The sequence below is a fragment of the Argentina anserina genome, chromosome 6 (genome assembly GCF_933775445.1).
Source record: "Argentina anserina chromosome 6, drPotAnse1.1, whole genome shotgun sequence".
Lineage (NCBI taxonomy): Eukaryota > Viridiplantae > Streptophyta > Magnoliopsida > Rosales > Rosaceae > Argentina > Argentina anserina.
Genome location: NC_065877.1, coordinates 19,593,736 through 19,602,331, shown reverse-complemented (window position 1 = coordinate 19,602,331; position 8,596 = coordinate 19,593,736).

Here is an 8,596-nt window from a genome sequence, read left to right as displayed (position 1 = left end):
ATTCAGTTGGAGGCCTGAAGCCGGGTGATTAGTACTACCCCATGCTTAAGTGAATTGATGGTAAAATTGTTTTGTACTTTGTGAGTTAGCCTTGGGCCCTAGTCCCTACAGATAGTGCACTATTATACTCATAGGAGAATTGACATTGAGTATACATACTTTGGTGTTGACCTCAGTATGCTGAGGCTTACCCGTGTTTTGGGTAAACGTGAATCCTAACATGTGATTTTGTGATTAATTACCATTTTTATTGAAAATTCACACAATTAATTGAATATATTAATGCTGATATGTATATCTATATGCATAAGTAAGAATTCGTGTTACCAAATACACCTGGTTCTTGGTACATTTTACTTGGTTATTCATATTTGAATTTCTCATTAGCCAAATTATTATAAGATTTTATTATGTACTTACTGGGTTTGTGTTACTCATGATACTACACAATCTTATTTTCAGATAATGAGTAGATGTTTGGGGAATATGATGAATCTACTAAATAAAATGATGGTTTTTCTTCACATATTATTTCAAGACAATAAATGCGAGACTCATGTATCTTCGATAATTTTCAATATTTCTAAATCCGTTGTATTATAAAATAACTCTGATTTTGTTTCCTAATAAAAATATTATTCAGATATATATTTCTGTCAGTTTTATTGAGGAAATTTTATTGGTTTTAAGGTCACACCTCTAATTCAGAAACCATATTTCCATATAATAGTGGTCTCGGATTTGGGGACGTGACAGTTTGGTCACCCCGGTGGTATGTTTGCGTGTTATAATCTCTTTAGCTAGGATATTCTGAGTAATCATGTCTTGGTCACACAATGTACCAGGGGTGAGCAGAAATATTAATGCCTTGGTCACCTCGATGGATGTTATTTTTCTGTCATATCACTTAATGAATAAAATTGCCGCTTTATGACCTTAATGTCTGGATGTCTTATCCTTGGAGCATCTTTCTTATGCTTAATGCCCTAGAGTCATCTGACTTGGGAGTCATTGATGACATGTCCGCGACATAGGCTAATCAGGATTCCTGGACTATATTCGATCCTTCGATGGGGTTGTGAGATCATACTTGATCATTCATGAAAAAACATTATATCAACCCTATGAGGACGAATGACTAGTTTGGCTCAAAACAAAAAGAAGGCCCATGGTGCCTCAAGTTTATTCTTTGTATGTAGCCATAAGGATGTGACTAGGTTTTGGTGATATAAGAATGGTAGTGGTCTTTGTTATCATGATACTGGAAATCTCATCTCACTTAAGTATTTGGTCATATAAATTCCATGATTTATTCTACACACTTTACACTTTACACTCTGTTAATTGTATTTGTGAGAAAGGAACATGTCTATGCTTACAATCTGTCACACTTGCATGCTGTTCTAATCAGTGTTTTTAACGAGTTTTTGAATTAAGGTGTTTTACTTTGTGTGTCTATGCTTTGAGTACCTACAAGTTCAAGGGATGAGAAAAGTAATTATATCTCAGGGTTGTGTGACTAGTTATTTTTCTCCTTATTTGTATTTTTGTTCTTATATTTGTACAAAAAGCTCTTTATTTCCTAGACATGTTCTTAGGGGAAGAAATTGAAATTTCTATGTTGCATACATTCATCAAATTTCTTTAAAATTAAGGTTGTCAAAAGGTTTTAAAAATGTATTTCTTGGTGTATGAGTACTTTTGGTACATCTGTTTCTATGTTTTGTGTTGGTTCCATGAAGAATGGGTTGTCTCTATGTGATACAAGAGGTAACAAGCTTGCTCACCGAGTTGAGATTAAGTAGCCGGTTTTGTGTGAGTGAGTTTGTAGTTCACAAAGTTCTCTGTAACAACAAATCATGTTGGTATCTTTGCCTTTACATGTTGTTTTTCACTATACCACTCTCTCATCTATGAGATCTGGTCAATCTATTTTCTTCTCATTGAAAGGAATGATGGTCCCTTCAAACAAATGTCATCAAGGATTGCAGAGATCTATTCCATCCTCTGATGAGTTTTAGGATTTGAGACGAAGAAGCAGACAATCATGTTGAGCAAACTATCTCTAGTATGTCTTTGGAGCCTTCTCCTATGACTTGGTTCCTCTTACTCTGGTATGACATAATATCAAGAGAAACAAGATATTTCACTCAAGCTTTCACACGTCTTTGATGTTTTGGTTGCCTCGCTTCCCTTCAAGGCCAGGGCCAATCGGGTTGATTATGACATCACACCCTCTCAGAGCCCTACTCTCATTTCCAAAGAGATATCTTCTTAAGAATCCAATGTTTTAGTTGCATCCCTCGACATGAACTCTTGGTGTACTCATGATTAATGTCGCATCTCATTCTCGTTTTGTTTATCGTGATGCTCATATTGTGTTTATTACTGTTGTCTTTGTTTATAGATATATATTGACCTTATACCATTATCTATGTTGTTACACATTTTTGGTGGTGGTTAATGCCTAGTCTGTTGGTGAGGATAAAAGTGCTTATTCTTTGATTCTACTTTTCATTCTCAGCTACTTCTTTAGTGGTTGCGCTGTCGTTGAACCTCTGTGCTCTGATTTCCTTTGTCACTACCTAACAAAAAGGGGAGAATATTATGGGTCTTGTTTGTGGTCTTATGATCATGATTATATAATATCTCTTGTTTGTGGTCTTATGATCAAAATATAGACTATAACTATTTCTGTGATTCTTCACTTGTTCTTAATGAGTTTGATGTGCATGCTAAGTTATGTTTTGTCAAAGAGTGCCAAAGGGGGAGATTATAAGCACAAGTTTATTGGCAATCTTTCTTAAGGATAAAACACAACTTTCATTTAAGTATCATGGCCCAAGGTAAAAACATGCATATGCATTTAATGTTTCCTCATACAAGATGGCAAACTTGGTTTCTATCCTGGTTGTTTCTTGGTATTTCAAATTCAACTTAATGTATTGAGTTGTGTGCCACAACTTGCTTGTTTAGGTTCCTCTACTGAAACCACTTTTTTTTTTCATATTTAGCACAACTCAATTACCCATAGGTTGGTTCATTATTTCCACCTTATTGATTGTTAACTAATAGTATTCCATGCGTGTCACATGTATTTCATAATTTGTGGATCTATGTTCCCAAGTTGAAGTCAAAATATTTTTCTATTTTCCTCAAACATGCATCGATACTAATTTTGTGGTTGCTTGTTGCAACTCAATCATGATCACTTTTTGACTTTTCATTTATCATGATTTGAGATAACATTTCCTTATTTTATGGAATGTTGTCAGACAAGATTTTCTCTTCTCTTTGTTACTTTGACTTTCCCTTTATCATCATTTATTTATATTTGAGATGGCATTACCCTATTATATGAAATCTTGTCTATGACAAGATTTTTCTTTTGGTTACTGAGATATTCCTTTTATTGTCTTATTACCCATCGAGTTTTTAGAAGGCTCATCTTATTATTCTTTGGGTAATAAAAGTTACTGGTTTCTTTGACCTTTCACTTCTGTTCAAATCTGTATTGGTTGTACCATCACAACTATACCTCAATACGAGGATATGTGTTCCCGCACCGAATTCATGTTCTACATCAAATCCTGTGTAGATTTTTTTTGGATTTTTAAATCTCTTTGTACTTTAAATATTTGGCTGAAATATCTCTTTGACCACTATGCAGTGTGTATTATTCGACCTCCTTCTCCTGTTGAAAATCCAATATTTTCCTAGTTATTGTATTTTGTAATCTCCAGCATTTTGGCCCCATATTTTATGGTGAGTACTCCTTATGGGCACATGGTAAAAGCCAATTGGTTTTAAACCGTGACTTTTGGGTAGTTTCTTTGGGTGCATTGTATACTTACAAATTGGTTGGCCAAGCTGATTTGATCACCCATTTTCATGGGCTTCTATGGAGCCTCATCTTTGCCTATAAATAGAGAGTCATGCTCTCTTTCCAATGTGGTTGTCTAGGTTGTTAAAAATGTAGTATTGCATTTTTCTTTCACAGGGACTTAGTTCCCTTGCTTTGTTCATTGTTGCTCTAAGTCTTTCTTGTGATTATAAATCTTGGAGCTGGACACAAAACCTTCTTTGCATAAACCCATATCATTTGCACTTGCATACTTTGTGTGGTGTAGGTAGTGCAAGCAACCCCGGAAGTTTTCCCAATTGAATCAGCTGAGGTGCAGCTGAATTCAAGATTGAAGCTTCTGATATATATGTGTGAGTAAACACTTTGAGACAAAAGAGCTGAGTTCTTAAACTAAGTGAGTCGAGATAGGATAGTAACGTGGTTAGTTATCCCTCAGGGGTTGTAATCTTATGAGATGTGTTGAAATGCTTATTGTGAACCAGCTATGACACGACCCACCCCAAAATTTACCCTACTATTGAGGCAGATCGTGCGGAGACTACTGTAAAATGAGATATACCAAAAATTTCGGCAGTCTCCCTTGAATGTAGCCAACTCTTTTTGCACGAAAAACAACACTTTTACAATCTCCAGATCAACTCAACTCGCGAAGCTTCCGTGCTTCCCATAATTTCTCAAACTCCACAATCACAAATCATAAATATAATTCAAAATACATGGCAAAGTATGCCACATTTGTTACTTAATATCATTGGACCCCTGAAGCTCGTAGCTCGTCTTAAACCACAACTGCCCAACCCACTAAGAAAACGGGGTCAATAACAGTCATACAACACACTACATGATCGCACAAGAAAAATAATCAACATTCTACAAACATCGAATTGTGTGAATTTATATTTAAAACAATGTCCACTCGGAAAGCAAACACAAGACAACACAACACTCGACGAGTCACATGTCCTCTCCTTTCTATATCTCTATCAGGAGTCCACTAGTACACCCCCTCTCTTTTAGCGACTCGGTAACATCAATATCGTTGTCAGTTCATCCCCTCTTTTCCGTTCCTCTACGCTCTGTCGGTTCATCCCCTCTCTCGGTTCTACAATTTGCATAGACAACTAGTTCCTCCCCTCTCTCATAGTGTCTCAATAATTTGCCAGTTCATCCCCACTCTTCCAGTTATGTCATCTGTAGAGACCACTAGTTCACCCCCTCTCTCCTAGTGTCTCAACATCCTGCCGGTTCATCTCATCTCTTCCAGTTCCATACATTCACCTCAAAGGATCCGACACAAGTTCCACAACATAACCCTAAGTCTCACTCGTAAACAGATATACAGTCACCGTCCCAAACATAATATTAAATCATCATAAAAGTATCATCATGTTCATAAACAATTAACTAAATGTTCAAACACACTAATCCACACGAACCAAACACACCATTCCTCTAGTACGTTGTTGATACCACTGTAACAACCCAACTTGAATTTACGTTTTCAAACCCAAGGTAGATCATTAAAGAAATGATATCTAATATAAAATAAAGGTGGTTGCACCCAAACCTTGGTTAGGTTGCCTACGTACCCTTTTGAAATGGATCAAGCCACTTGTAGTTCAACTATCCATCAAGCCAATCACTCTAACCAACTGAAACCACATAACCCATAACCTGAACGATCACACATCAACTAACCTTTCTCCACATACTCCTTTTATCTTTTCTTAGAAACTAACATCATAATCTCATCACAAGCACACAATACCATATCCATTATCAATCAAGTCAATCACATCCTTAACACATGACCATCATACAATGATCCCGGAAAATAAAGCCACACGCAAATATTTAAAAAAAGAGGGTACACTCATAGTATATAGCTAGTAGCGCCCGGTGTAAGGGTCCTTGTCAAATAAAGTGTCCGTACGACGTCCTGAGTCAAGGAGTAACATATCAACAACGATTCACATTCATACACGATCTTAATTTTGTAATTCTCTTCCACCAATACTCTCTACAGTTCCAATGATAATCAAATTCGTCAAAATATATATCGTCGGGTTCATATCAATGAGCACTACTCAATAGAGCAACTCACTGCCCCAAAAACCTTTGCACGCATCGCCATAGTGGCTGCGCGTAGGCCCCACGCGCTACCACTCTCCAACCTCACCAAAATCATATATCCCTAAAATGAAAGTTGTATATCACACAAAACCAAATATATTTCATACTTGCACCGGAGAGAAAATCGGTCGGGAAGTGGCCGAAACACGCAGAGGAAGATCAGAACAATGCATCGATTTCAAAATCGTGATCTAGCTCGATTCATCGCCTAACTCTGATCGAATCATGCCCAGAATGAAGGATCATGTTGATTAGTAGCAATCCCGAGTTCCGGAGTCTCCGGAAAGAGGCCGCACGACTGTGTTGACTTCTGCCAGATCTTGCGGGCGTTGCTGCTCCGTGTATGGTGGTCGGCACGGCGTGAGACCAGTATGGATCAACTGGAAATGATGTGACGGGTTCGAATGGTGGCCGGACGGCGGAGATTGGCACTGGAGAAATTTATGGGTAGAGGGAGTCAATAGTAGCGCGAAAAATCTGATTTTCGAATTTTTCAGAGTTTCTTCAATTTAACACGCTATTTATACTATTTTCTAAAATTATCCCACTTCCTTTTTTATTCGTAACTTTTTCATACAATTTCCGATTTGGGCGTGCCATGTGTCTACGAACCCGTATCGATTAGCTGTACAACTTTCGTAAAAGATGTTTTCTCGAAAAACGTACGCATCAAAAAGTCAACTTATAGAGTCGTTACACTTAGTACGACTCTCGATTTGAGTAAAAAGCTAAAAGTAAAATCGTATGGAATAGTAAAGGATTCAGGGCGTATCAAGCTAAGTGTTAGCTGTGTTTGGAGCTGAATGTTTAGTGACTTTTTCATATGTAAACATACACTTAGTGTTAGGAGAGATAGAACATGTTGTAGACTAGATAGAGTCTAGACAAGATAGTATTGCGATCACCTATCTAGGTTGCTATTAATCTTCTATGAAGTGTTGTTTCACATAGTGGAAATGTTTGTCCCTCAATAGTAAGGGGCACGTAGTTTTTCTCCCTGATACAAAGTTTCTGCGAGTAAAAAATATCTTAATGTTATTTGTTTATTTATGCACTTTTTTATTTATGTAATTCTGCCACACACGATAGCACCAACTTTTGCTATCTCTAAAAGCGAATTTGAACGAAAAAGTTTTAAGGGCCTATTCGAACCTTCACACTTAATAGGAGAACTCAGCATGGATACCTAGGTAATATACATGGTTTGGGAACTCTCTATAATATCGAGCAACACATAAATGAAGAAACTTGAGAGAGAAAGACTATCAGTTTCTCCCTTAAATAAACTGACCTCCAATTTCTAACAAAACCCAACTCAACTTGAAAAAAAAAATCATTCTTTGCACATATAACCATTCTATGATGACAAACACAACAATAAAAAGGGTGCCCTAGAAAAAAAATTTAATTTTCACAATTAAAACCCATAACATAGATCCATGTCCTATCGACATAGCAATACCTCTTCAATACCCGACAATCAAACACCCCCACACTCACAAAACAAATAGAGAAACACACAGACTATAACTGTGAGTGGAGAGTAGTAGGTGAGGGAATCACGGTAGTGGAATGTGTAGTGGAGAATGTCGTGGAGATCACTTTATATGTGTATATATAGATGATTATAGTGAAATAATATAAACAAGCAAGTCTAATTTCCTCTTGGCATCAGAGCCTATTTTTTCTTTGTTATTGCTCTGCTTTTTCTGGGTTTTTTCTCCCGACACAGTCGACGTCGCCGATATCGCCGCCGCAGTCTTTTTTCTTCCAACCGGCTCCGGCTCTGCACGTCGACGTCACCGTAGCTTTCCGACGTTTTTTCACGTCATTTCCACCCCTGCACGGTCGCTGCTGCCCTCCGAGTCGTCGACGGTGTTCGTCCGGCTCCGCTGTGTTCGTCTGTCGACCAGAAGACGTCGCCGCTTCCTCTCCTCTCCGGTTTTTCCCGTCGACATCGCTGCTTCCCTCCGCCGGCCCTCACGCGATCTCGACGACGCCGTTTCTGCTCCGACGTTGCTGCTGCCGTTCCTGCTCTTCTCAGCTGTCTCCACTGCTGCCTGACGTCACCGCCGCTCCATCAACGTCGCCGCTGCTCTCCGACGCTGCCGCCACCGTCGCCATCCTCTCCAACGTCGCCGCTGCTCTCCGGTTTCGTCACCGTCGCCATCACCATCTCATCCTCTTCCTTTCGGCGATTCAAACCGACCCATTTCCACACCCACACAGCCCGGCCCAGTTCCACACAACCCGGCCCAGATCCACACAGCCCGACCCACATCCACACAGCCCGGCCCACATCCACACAGCCCGGCCCAGTTCCACAGCCCGGCCCAAATACCCGACCCGGTTCGACAACCCGACCCGGTTCGACAACCCGACCCGGTTCGACAACCCGACCTGGTTCGCCAACCCGACCCGGTTCTCCAACCCGACTCGGTTCGCCAACCCGACCCGCATCTCCGATCCGACCCGGTTCGTCTGCCCGACCCGGTTTTCCGACCCGACCCGGTCCTCCTGCAGTTTCTTCTGTCAGTGCAGGTGCACCGACAGTGCAAGTGCACCGACAACCGATTCTTGTCAGTTTTTTCTTCTCAT